This window comes from Dipodomys spectabilis, unplaced genomic scaffold (genome assembly GCF_019054845.1).
Source record: "Dipodomys spectabilis isolate Male_0828 unplaced genomic scaffold, ASM1905484v1 ptg000192l, whole genome shotgun sequence".
Classification (NCBI taxonomy): Eukaryota; Metazoa; Chordata; class Mammalia; order Rodentia; family Heteromyidae; genus Dipodomys; species Dipodomys spectabilis.
In genome coordinates this window covers 273,765-286,465 of record NW_024870869.1, presented here as the reverse complement: position 1 = coordinate 286,465, position 12,701 = coordinate 273,765, and positions in this window count along the sequence as shown.

The following is a 12,701-nucleotide window of genomic DNA, read 5'->3' as shown; positions in this document are numbered from 1 at the left end:
CAACTGGGTTCTTCCTATGGTTCTTGGATTCTCAGTTTGGGGGCGATTTCTTGGCCTTTATTGTGGAGTTGCTGGTTTTCTATGTGTAGGACATCTTTAAGAATTTTTGTAGAACTGGTTTGGTGGAGATATATTGTTTCAATTTTTCTTTGCTATGGAAGGTTTTTATTTGACCTTTGGTTATGAAGGAGAGTTTAGCTGGACACAGTATTCTTGGTTCATAGTTGTTTGTCTTTAGGCCATGGCATACATCATTCCAGGCTCTTCTTGCTTTAATTGTGTCTGCTGAGAAATCTCAGGTGATTCTGACTGATTTCCCTTTATATATGATTAATGTTTTCTCCTTGACAGCTTTAAGGATCTTTTCCTTGGTGTGAATTGATCCTGTGTGGATTATACTGTGACGGTGGGATGTCCTATTCTCGTCTTGTCTATTTGGAGTTCTAAAAGCTTCTTGTACCTGAATAGGCCTATTTTTTGCATTTTTGGGAAGTTCTCTGCTAAGATCCTGTTAAAAAATTTCCTAGACCATTAACTTCAGTCTCTAAGTGCTCCTCTACACCCATTATTCTCAGATTAGTCTTTCTGATGGTGTCTTCCAAGTGTTGGATAGATCTATCATATTTCATGGATTTGTCTTTTACGGTTGTATATTCTTTCTCTATAATATCTAGGCTCTCTTCAGTCCCCGAGATTCGATCTTCTGCATGGTCTAGCCTACTATCAAGACTTTCAACTTTGTTTTTATATTTCTTCTCCTTCTTGTTGGTCGGCTTTGATGGCTTCAAATTCTTTGTTGGGGCTTTGTTTTACATCTTGTATGAACTTTACTTCCTTAATTTGGTGTTCAGTGTTTATTCTCAAATCACTTAGATGATTGGTTATGGTTTCTTTGACTCCCATTCCTTCTGTTGTTTTCCATTCAGCATTCCCTTTGTGGACTCCCTGACTTCTTTCAGCTATCCATTCGTGGATTCTATGAATGCCTTTAGTGATCTTTGTGTATTGTCATCCTGCTCTCTCTATTCCTTTATTACTCTTTGATTAGCTTCCTCAGTTCATGCAATTCCTGTAGTTCTCTTTCAGTGTTCTGAACATGCTCACAGCATTCCTGACTTTCTCTTTGTCTGTCCTCAGCCAGCTGATGCAATTCCTGTCTCTTTGACTGATCTCAGCCTGCTCACGCCATTCCTTTATTTCTCTTTGAGTGTTCTCAAGCTGCTCATTCAATTCCTGTATCAATCTTTGAGTAACTTCCTCAAGCTCATGATATTCCAGTATTTACCTTTGGTTTGCCTCCTCTCTCCTTATCATGCTCACACTGAGTCTTTTGCAGGTTTTAATCTTTTCATTTACCATGTTTGCCAGTAGTGTATGTAGAGCTTTATGGGAGCTCTCCTCTGGATTATTCATTGTCTGTTCTGTCCCCTGATTTTCATGAGTGGGAATTGAGATACCCGGACTTGCCATTTTTCTTTTGTTTTTTTCCGGCTTGTTCTGCCCATTTGGGATGAAAGTAACACCAGTTTTGTGCTAGAATACTATCTTAATGCAAGCATCAACCAAAGTCTGTAGTTGAACAGTCAAAAGTTTGCAGATACAATCTAGTTCAACAGATATATTTATTCAACATCAAAGAACTGTGTATTAATGGACTACGAACAGCAAAGAAGAATTTGGCAAACCAGAAATTATTAGGTTTAGGGTAAGATGTGGGTAAAAATAGGAATAGTGGGCTGTGGAAAGATAAAGGGAGTGTTGAATTAACTAAGTCCTACTCTGAAAGAGGGAAATAGATTGGGTAGAATGATAGTAGAGAGAGAGAAAAAAAGAAGAAAAAGAAAAAAGAGAGAAGAAAAAATAGAAAAACAAGAATTATAATTAAAAAGTGAAACACTTTAAAATTATGCAAAATTAGAAATGTAATATACCGAGAAGAACGGGGATAGGATGAGAAAGGGGGAGGGATAGGAAGAAGACCTGAAAACCTAAAAAATAAAAATACTTAAAATATTATATAGGTATAAAGAGGTAGTACTGCTATTAAGGAATTTAAGTCTAATCGACCACGGGTATATTTGGGGGTGAGCAGAACAGCAATTAAGTCATGCAAAAAAGAACAAAAGAGAAGAGAATGTGAAAAGAATGAGAAAGAAAGAAAATAAAGGATCAAAACGTCAGTAAACCTTTATGAACAAACACACACACACACATATACCCCTAAAATAAAAATTATGATGAAGAAAAAAAAAGTTTAATAGAAAACAATTTTTTAAGTTAAAAATTAATAAATGTTAAAAAAAAGGTTTTTTTAAAAAAAGGTACAAAAAAAGAGTTCTTTGATATTTTTGAGGGGCATGGGAAGATCCTGTATGTCCCTTTTGTCCATAAACAGTCTAATGTTGGAGTCTCTGGTCTGATTATGGTGTTTGATTTTCCTGTGGGTTGATTGGTTTCTTATGTCAGTTTTTTTGGGCAAGCAGAAAATTGCTCTGCTTTATCCAGGATTTTGTGATCCTCCTCCTAGGGTAGTTCTCTGGGAGGAGATCTGCTTTGAGTATCACAAAAGAGGGAGATGGCTGTTTCCTCTATTTTGGAGATGCTTTGATGAGGCTAGGTTCTGGGTAGAGTTGAGGCCTTTCAGCAAACAGTAGCTTTTCCCTGAGGGGCTGGCTTCTGAGACACTCACAGAGCCCAGCCTGGAGCCATTCTCATGCTTTATGTTTACTGAATTTCCATTGATTGTCAAGGCTGCTATAGGAAGGGGCTGCCTCTGGTTCTGTTTACCCAGTGAACAAAACCACTCCTGTATGGGTGGAGCTTTTTCTGCCTGGGCTGGGTGACTTTTCCCTGGGTGTTGCTGAGCCTGCCAAGTCAGGTTAGGTTCCTGTGACCTGCTAAATCAATCTTTTGTTTTCTTCCAAGTCCTGAGTTGGAGCTAGCTGCTCAGCCAGCCCTTTGTCAGTATCAAAGATGGAGGTCTCTGGTAGTGGGGATGGGGAGGCATGGCCTTCCCTCCTCTGCTCCCTGAGAAGGAGTGAGGACATCATGTTTTACTCACGCAAGAGTCTTGGTTCCTGGGTTGTCTCTCTTCTGCGATCTGCAGGATGAAGATGTCTGCTCCTTGTCAGTTCTTGCTGGTGTTGAGTAAATCTGCATGCCCACTGCGTCTGGCACCTGTGTCCCACACTCGCTGTGTTGCAAGTATGGTGGCTATGGACGCTGCCACCTCTGCCGTCACTGCAGCTGCGGCTTCTGGCATTTGCTCAGATCTGTTTCCTTCCTTGGATTTTCCCTCTCTGGCCAAAGTCTCTGTACTGTAGTGGCACACTTGGTGTGATTCCCTGGCTTAAGACTGTTCACTGGAACACTAAACCTGCTTTATATGTGAGAGCTTGTTCAGCCTCCAGCTTCTCCTCTGCCATCTGCCCGGAACCACTGAAGACAATGATCTCTTTCTGAACAGACATCTCTTGGTTGACATATTATTGGGAAAAATAAATGAAATCTTCAAATTCAATTTGTAGAATACCTGAAATGTCTAATGCACAGAACTTCAGACTGCAGTTATATAACAGAATTCTTTCAAAAAAAAAAGTGACTAGCTATGTAAAAATAATTTTTAAATTAAAATTAATTAATTAAAATATGCACATTTAGTCCTGTAATCATTGTCTTTATTGTCTCAGGAGATACATTGCCCATTAGCATATCTCAGTGACGTCTGTCTTAAGTAGTGTCCTGATCAGATTTATTCACCAAGAGGTATGTATTGCAAATACAATTATTTCATTACGAAAATGATTATGTGAATGAACAGTACACAAACACAAAACCTCCTCTATTTTAAACAGTAAATAACCAAATCAACTTATATCAGTCATGACAAATGTGAAGTGTCATGATTCCTTTTCAATATGCAAATGAAAGATACTAGAATTCTAAAAAGTTCATAAAATCCTGAACAAAGAAAGCATCTTAAAATAAACATAGTGTGTTTCAATTTTCATAGGATGGATTTTTTTCTCCTTTAGTAAAAAAAATAACAAGAAGCTTTAAATTTCTGAATACTAATTTTGACAGGATTTTTAAATGCCAAGTATGTGCTAAATAATTCAAAAATTCACTAAGGTCCCTTTGTGCATCTAATGAAAATCTTATGAATCTTTTGAAAGTTTGGAAACAAATATTTTTCTGAGCATCTAACCATTGATTACAGATTTGAGTATTTCTTTCTTTAATTTTTTAATTTTTATTTTTGTCGGTCATGGGGCTTGAATTCTGGGCTTGGGATGCTGTCCCTCAGCTCTTCAGCTCAAGGAGAGTGCTCTACCACTTGAGCCACAGCGCCACTTCCAATTTTCTAGTGGTTAATTGGAGATGAGTCTCATAGACTTTCCTGCCCGGGCTGGCTTTGAACCGTGATCCTCAGATCTCAGCCAGCTCATTTGCTAGGATTACAGGAGTGAGCCACTGGCGCCCAGCATATTTGAGTATTTCTATACAACATTGCAATTATAATTTAACATAACTGATTCTTTTAATACATCAAATCTTTGCACAGCAAAGGTCCCACAGATTCAATGACTTACAAAATGTGTTACTAAGTATACAATTAAATTTATTAAAAAATATCAGCACCATGTGCTAACATTTTATGATTTTACACCAGACTAAGACCAGAGCTACTACTATAAGACTTACTCCCTTCATCATGTTTGGACTTATTTTGTCATCTTCCAAGGTTTGTGATAGTCTCACCACATCAGTCAAGGATACCAGTTTGTGGCAGATTGTTTATTGTTTAAACCAAATGACTTAATTTCTTCCTTAAACTTGGATTCAACTCTAAACTTTAGCAATCCATATTTTAAAATGTTTTTCTTCTATGTAACGTGATGGAGCAACTTACCAAAAAGTGAAACTTTTAAGAATTATTATAACATTTTCCAGACAAAAGTATAGCGAAGTATAACATTTCTAACACCCATTCACTACCTCAAACCTACATCAACATTTTTCCAAAATTATTTTATTTCTTCCTACTCTCTTTCTCCTTGAATATTTTAAAGCAATAGTAAAATCATGTTATTCCATGTTTTAACATTTCAAGATGTCTCTGACAATTAAAGGAGTATTATCACAGCTACCCAAATTAGTGAGTCTTTGTTATATTTCAATTAGGAGCCCATTTCCAAATTATCATTACCATTGTTTTATTTCATTTTGTTTTGGGAAATAAGCATAAAAATCAATCTGCTGATATTTATTGGTCTTACTTTTTTGTTTGTTTGCTTATACTGGGATTTGAGTCCAGGGTTTTATAGTTGCTCGGCAGGTGATCTCCTACTTGAGACATGTCCCAAGCCCTTCTTTTGCCTTCGTTATTTTTTGGAGAGAGTCACCCATTTCCATTTTCTCTCGAGGCCTGCCTTGGACCATCATTTTCCTATCTATGCTTCTTGTATATCTGAGTTTATCTTGTATTGCTCCTATTTGTTGGTCTATTAAGTTGTTTAAAATCTGATGCTCTTTCACTCTCTCCCTTTATGTTTTTAGCTTATTATAGAAATTAGTCAATTATTTTCTTGCATATCTGCAAATGTACGTGGTTATTTCTTCCTATGGCAATTGACTGGTACTAAAGTATTTCCCATTGATTGGAAATGAGCACTAAATACTGAAGTGAATCAGATTCATTATTTGAAGGAGAAAGTGCTCTTAAGGATAAATAATAGGAGGTGCTATTGCTTTAGTAATATATTATGCCAGAAGTTACTGGTGCTGAGACCATCAGTGAATTCAAGGATTTGCCAACTTGATTCCTTTCATTGTAAAGCTCTACATCAAGATTTTAGCTAAAAGTTCTGGCATATATTGATCATCATTACTTAGTGTTTAAATATGACTTTTTTTCCCCTTCACAATTAACTAACTAGAATCTTTCTGTATTCCTTTATAATTTATTTCTTTATAGTTATCTGAAATAACATTTGTAAGTAAATATAGGATAATTGCTTAACTTTTTTTAAAGTTACTAATAGTTAAAATAATGAGTTGATGTTTTAACAATGACATACATATTTCAATGAGTTTGGTATGTGATTTTCATTTTTGTTCCTCTGTCTCCTTTTAAGTACCAACAGAAGCAACTTATGTTACATTGCAATTTTATTCTTGTTAGTTTTACTTTATTTTCCTTTTGTGCACTTTTATTATTATTACAAAGTGATATATGGAGATGTTACAGTTACATAAGTTAGCTAAACATGTTTTGAACAATATCATTACCTTCTGGTTTTCTGGTGGTTGGCCAGAGATCAGAGTCCTGCCCTGGCAGACTTCAAACCTGAGATCTCAACCTCCTGAATAGCTAGGATTATAGGCATGAGCCACTGGCACCTAGATTTTTGCATCCTATTTTTGACATAACCCCATTAGTTTTTGTTTCTTGCTTTCTGATACAAAAATACATCAGATGTTCATACTGAAAGAATACTTCCTGTCCTACACAAAGAACCAACCATTTTCCCAAGAAGCTCTGGGTCCATTTAGGAGCACATTTTTATATGACAATTTGGAATTCTTCATGTTCATTGCATCTGATTTGTCATACTCCCATGCCTTAAAAACACCTGCATTTTTCCTTAGAAGGGAAAATAGCAATCATGAATTCTGCCTAATATTTCTAACTTAAGTTTAAAGACACAAGGTTTTTACTTCAACATCTTTGAATTTCTCTCCTCAGCTTTCTCCTCTTCTTTCATCTCTTTCTCTGAAAATATTTATTACTAATAATATTAAACCATTCATTTGCCTTTTATGTATCCAGAATAACATCACAAATATTACAAACATGACTACAAAAGTGACCACAATTCAAAATATCTTCGTGGTTCAGGGTCTACAACTAAAATGATGCATTCTACAGTCAGTTACACTAATCATTTTATCTGCATAGTTATGTTGTAAGTTTTACTTTTAAATTATGTCAAGGTTAACCATAATCCATTGTGCATCTTAAGATATCGACCTGTATTGTTAATATTGTTACACTTCTATATGTTTATTATTATTTTTTAATATTATTAAGATCTTCTAGAGTTGTCTCCAAGGTGGTAGAGAAAAACTGAGTTATCATCATTAATCCCTTCTTGGGTCATTTGACTCCTTTTTCATCCTGAACACAACCTGTCATCCTTCGTTGTGATGTGCAATTGCTGATGCTCAATTCTCCTGAATTGTTGTGACCACCTGGTGTAAACACTAGGCTTTGGTGTAATTTTGGTTTAAGTGCTATTTTTACTGAGACCATCTTAGTATTTTCATACGTTTGGATAAAAATAAGTACCCATATATACTTCCTAAATGGGCAGCATTATACTGAAATCTATTAATATTTTACAATAATTTTTTCCTTCTTTCTACTATATCTTATTCTTCTATCCCCCTCCTTGGACATGAACTCCTTCTCAGTCCTAGTTCTGAAAGAGCAGAGATAAAGGATAGAAGATAAAGGAGAGAAGATAAAGGATAGAGGTCAAAACAAGCAGAAATCCAGTTGCTACTATAGTGACAGAAATGAAAATATAATGTTTTTCACTGATTAATACTGATTTCATTTCCCACCTTAAAATTTTTCATGGCAAGCCTTGCCTTTGTAATAAATCATCGTTACTTTGACAAGATTTTCTCCTACATTGACAAAAGTTGTTAATGAATACCTTATGGTGACAAGGTAACAATACTGACAGAGGCTATATCTTTGATCAAAAGGACTGAATTTTTCTAAGAATACCTTTCCTCTCATCTAACAATTATTAGACACTTACATGTCAAGCACTGGGCTTAGAGCTAAGAGTACGAAAGTAAGAAAGCTGACGGTAAATAATTTAGATATTTTCCTGTCAGAAATTTATACAATTAAAAAGGGCATGTTCTGATATTTATAATTCTATAAAGGTCATATTTTCATAAAAGAAAGGATCTTGGGTATTGAAAATTGATTCTTATTCAGGACAGGGAAATGAATGTATCTTTGCAATGGTTAGGAACATTCTTACTTTTCCTCATCTTTTTATAAACCTTATTAACTCTAGAAGAAATATAATGCTACCTGACAAACTAAATTCCCAATCAAAAAAGCAATATATGACTCCAATTAGCATTTTAAATATAAAATTCTTTCAAAAGTTTTCTCTCTACTTGAGAATTTTGTGAGTGGTTTTCAGAAATTGATGAGAAATATATTTGAGAGTGGGTGATTTGCACTGTATGCTCAACAGTTGGATGTTTTAGAGTATATTTGTGTGGATTAATTTCACCTATTTCTCCTCACTTGTTTGTAATCAGTATGGAAATTTCCAGGAACTTAGAACTTCAAAAGCCATAAACATTCACTTTCCCACTCTAGATTTCTACTCGACATTGCTGATTTAATGTCTAGTAGAAATGATTACCACTGTCACCTGCTAAATGCAGACAAAGCTTTTGTGCTTTTAGGTCATGTTGGCTTACCAATAGCATGATCCTTTGGAGATAATATAAACAGATTATAGAATAATTTGCTCCTTTTTCCCTCCTGGTAATAGACATATCCAACCCAAAATTTCTTCATATTCCCTTGTTTTTCTTTTGTAGCAAAAACTCTTGCTATGAAATATAAACATCTTAAATTTTGGCATATGCAATATTGAATTGTTTACTACAAGCACCATATTGTAAACCAATCTCCAGAACATACTTATCCAACATAAAGTTTTTTCTTACTGGGCACCAGTGGCTCATGCCTGTAATATTTGCTACTCAGGAGGCTGAGATCTACAGATCCTGGTACGAAGTGAGCCCTGGCAAGAAAGCCCATAAAACTCATCTCTAATTAAGTACTAAGAAATTTGTAATTGGAGATGTGGCTCAAATGGTAGAGCATTAGACTTGAGCAAAATAGCATCCAGGCCTTGAGTTAAAGTCCCAGGATAGTCACAAGAAAAAATAATCCCAATCATTATTCTCATCAAGCAACTTTCCACTTTCCCCTTCCCCTCAGTTGTTGGAAACCACCACTATGTTCCCTGTCTCTGTAGGTTTGATCATTATAGCTACCTCATAGAAGCCAAATCTGGTAGGCATTCTTCTGTGACTGGCCTATTTCACTTAACATAAAGTCCTCCAGTTCACACCTTTTGGGGAATGTAGCAGAACTTATTTTTTTTTATTGTAAAGATACTCTACAGACGGGCTATGGTTACATGAATAAGGTAATGAATACATTTCCTATCGAGCATTGTTACTTATTTCTTTGTTTTTCCCCTACTATTCCTTCCTTCCCCATCTCCCGAACTCCTCCCTCTCCCCGACACCGAAGTTGTACAGAGTTGTAAAGTTCATTTTCAACAAAGTGTCTTGTACATCTCATTGTTACAATGGGTGAAACTGTATCCTTGTTTCAGCACTTTGTTATTTCCCTTCCGCTCCTCACATTAGAAGATGCAGAGCACTGAAATCAAATAGAGTGACAACAGGGGTTATACCATGATGGAAAGAACATACAAAAAATTCACCTAGTAAATTAAAAACAACAGCGAGAAAGAAAAAAACCTCTTTTGTCCCCATCTTGGGGTTAATTTCGCTTAGGGTCATCTTCTCTGGCCACATGTGCACAGCTTTTGACCTTTTCTGTAGCAGAATTTTTTAAGGCTCACTTATATCCCTTTGTATGTACATGCTGTATTTTCTGCATTCATCTATTGGGGAATGCTTGGTTTGGTCCATTATATTGGCTATTGTGAATAATTTTGCAAAGAACATGAAATATTGATGTGTATTTGGGATCCTGATTTTGTTTTATTTATTTTTTATTTTTTATTGTGAAAATACTGTACAGAGGGTAACAATTACATGGGAAAGATAATGAGTACATTTCTTTTCTTTTCTTTTTTTTGGGGGGGAGTCCGGTCATGGAGCCTGAACTCTGGGCCTGGACACTGTCCCTCAGCTCTTCAGCTCAAGGCTAGCACCCTACCACTTGAACCACAGCGCCACTTCCGGTTTTTTCTTTTTGCTTATGTGGTGTTGAGGAATTGAACCCAGGGGCTCATGCTTGGAAGGTAAGCGCTCTACCACTGAGCCACCTTCCCAGCCCATGAGTACATTTCTTATCAAGCATTGTAGCCTCTTATAGCCTACTCCTTTGTTTCCCCTTCCCATCCCTTCCCATCTTATCCCCTCCCTCCCACCCAATCCTCCCCCTCACTCCCCCCCCTGCACCAAGTTTGTAAAGTTTGTTTTAGACATAATGATTTGTACGTCTCTTTGTTGCAATGGGTCCACCTGTATCCCTATTTAAACAATTTGTTTTCCCCTTCCCCTACACAAATTATACCAACGTCAAGTACAGTGAAAGCAGGGGTTATACTGTAGCGGAGGGACATACATAGCAACAAAGAAATAATCTTATAAATGTGTTAGAAACTATCTCATGAAAGAAAAAAAAACATTTGAATACATATCTTAGGGTTCATTTCCCTAACATCACCTTATCTGAACTTTTCTGCTTGACTCAGACATATACTAGATATTGCAAATAAGGGAACCCATGGGACCTATGTTTCTTTGGGCCTGCCTTAATTCTCTTAATATAATTTGTTCCAATCTTTCCATTTCCTAACAAATGGGGCAATGTCATTCTTTCTGATGGAGGCAGAGAATTCCATTGTGTATATATATCACATTTTCTTGAACCATTCATCTACTGAGGGGCATCTGGGTTGGTTCCATATCTTAGCTATAGTAAATAATGCTGCAGTAAACATTGTCGTACTGGTAGCTTTAGTGTGGTGTTGTTCATAAACATTTGGGTAAATGCCCAAAAGTGGGATTGCTGGGTCATAGGGGAGTTCTATGTGGAGTCTTTTGAGGAATCTCCATACTGCTTTAAAAAGTGGTTGAACAAATTTACACTCTCACCAACAATGAATTAAGGTTCCCTTCTGTCTACATCCCCTGCAGCATCTGTTATTATTAGACTTCTTGATTTTAGCCATTCTAACTCTAGTGTGGTGGTATCTCAATGTTGTTTTGATTTGCATTTCTTTTTTTGGGGGGTGGTCTGGTCGTGGGGCCTGAACTGTGGGCCTGGGCACTGTCCCTCAGATCTTCAGCTCAAGGCTTGTGTTCTACCACTTGAGCCACAGCACCACCTCGGGCTTTTTTTTTTCTTTTCTTTTTGCTTATGTGGTGATGAGGAATCGAACTCAGAGCCTAATACATGCAAGGCAAGCGCTCTACCACTGAGCAACCTTCCCAGCTCCTGCATTTCTTTATGGCTAGGGAGGTTAAGCATTTCTTCATATGTCTATTGGCCATCCTTCTTTGCTCTTCAGAGAAGTTTCTCTTTAAGTCTTTAGCCCACTTGTTTCTTTGAAGATTTGTTGTTGGGGGATTTATTTTTTTTGAGTTCAAGGTATGTTTTAAATATGAGACCCTTGTCCGATGTATGGCTAGTGAAGATTTCTCCCAATCCGTCGGTATTCTATTGATCTTGCTAGCTATGTCCTTTGCCATGGAGAAGCTCTGCAATTTCATGCAATCCCATTTGTCCAACCTTTCTTTGATATGTTGTGTTTCTGGGTCTCTATTAAAAAAATTTCGGCCTGTGCCACTGAGACCTAGGGTTTATTTCTACTACATCCTGTAATGTTTTCAGAGTGTCTGCTTTGACTCCAATGTCTTTGATGGGATCTTGATTTTAATCAATTAGATATATATCCAAATGTAGAATTACTAATCATATAAAAGTTTTATTTTTAGTTTTATGAGGCATCTTCATACTGGTTTCCATAGTTATTGCACCATTTTGAATTACCATCCAGAGAGAACAAAGGTTCTGAGATCTAGGTTCTGAATTCTCTATCTGATTGACAATAGTTGTTTTTACTCCTCTTATCTGTTTTCTTATTTTTTTATAATAGCCATCTTAACAGCAATAATATCTTAAGATAATTTTACTTGCTTTTCCCTGATAATGATGGCGAACATACTCTCAAAGACTAATGATGATGATTTGTATGACTTCTTTGGATAAACATCTGTTTAAACTGACATTAAAAACAGTTCACACATATAGATTGCTTCTTTTTATTTCTCATACAGGGAATATTTAAAGCAGAATAATTTGAGACTCAGGAGAGTCATAAAAGTTTACATTGCCTTCCTGGACTCTGAAATTGGGGAAATACTACCAATTTTGCGTAAAAATCCCTTGAGTTTTTCTTTGTCCCCAAAATAGTAAGTGAAAAGAATTTCAACAGCATGTTTGTAAGAGCTATGAGTCAATTATGAATGGTATACATAATGGATAATAGCTTTTCCTGAAAACCCATGTAATGGTCATGGACAATATTAGAACAAAGCAAGTGAAAACCTTTGGATACTGTAAATCATTCGGAGCAAAGCCTCAGTGATGTTCTCATTTATTTATTTTATTTTTCTTAGGTTTCTATGGGAAACTTTACCAAAAGAGAATATTTTGTTTTATTTTAAAATAGAATGTTAACCATTTGTTTATCTATGCAAACCAAAAATGTTTGATAGATTTCTGAACCCTGAATAAAATATAATTTTATCATTATTCATCTCCTTAAAAAGTCAAAATCACTAGAGACAACATTCCAAAAGCTTTTGCAAATGTGCATTTGAGAAGA